This window comes from Halyomorpha halys, unplaced genomic scaffold (genome assembly GCF_000696795.3).
Source record: "Halyomorpha halys isolate HHAL.00 unplaced genomic scaffold, Hhal_1.1 Scaffold99.1, whole genome shotgun sequence".
In the NCBI taxonomy this organism is placed as follows: Eukaryota; Metazoa; Arthropoda; class Insecta; order Hemiptera; family Pentatomidae; genus Halyomorpha; species Halyomorpha halys.
Window position 1 is genome coordinate 31,276 of NW_027108239.1, and position 778 is coordinate 32,053.

Genomic DNA, 778 nt, shown 5'->3' on the forward strand with positions numbered 1-778 from the left:
CCAACTAGTATGTTACCAATGTGAAACCGCCCTCAGCGGACCCTGTAACTCAACTTATACTGCCATACGGCAAACAAAGTCAGTATATAATATGTGTATATACTCTGTATTATCATATATTTGTAATTTTAATTATATATCAATAAAGAGGATTTGAAAATAAATAAAAAAAAAAAGGTTTAGCAGGGCGGGTAACTGTAAATATGTATTTGTATTGTATATATATATATATATTTGTATTTGTATGGGAGGGTAAGAAAACAAAATTTACTGTATATATTGTTAATTTTAAGTTTATTTTATATGTTACATACAATATAAAAATTGGAAAAACAATTCAATTCTAGAATTAATAAAAAAAACAAAACAATATTTCACTGTCAACATAGTTAGTTAATTTCACAAAATTTATAGTTGCTTTATTGTTCTTCCAGAGTAGCGACATAAGAACTATGTTTTCCGGCCTATAGCCTTTACTATTGAGAATAGTACAAGAGCCCAAGAAGAGAAAAAGTAACTTATTTCCGGCCCAATATTTATTCCTTTAATGAAAACGATGTATATTATTCCATCGATGTATGAGTCTACCCAGTATTGCTAGGGGGAATAAAAATGGGAACTGTTTCAAAACGTTAAAAAATGTTTTTCTCTTTTGGAGTTCCATATTGTTAAAATTATACAGCACTAGAAAACCTAACATTTAAAGTAGATTAATTTGACTAAAATTCGAGCCCTAACTGAACTATTTAGGTTCATACTTCCCAAGATACAGTTTTTG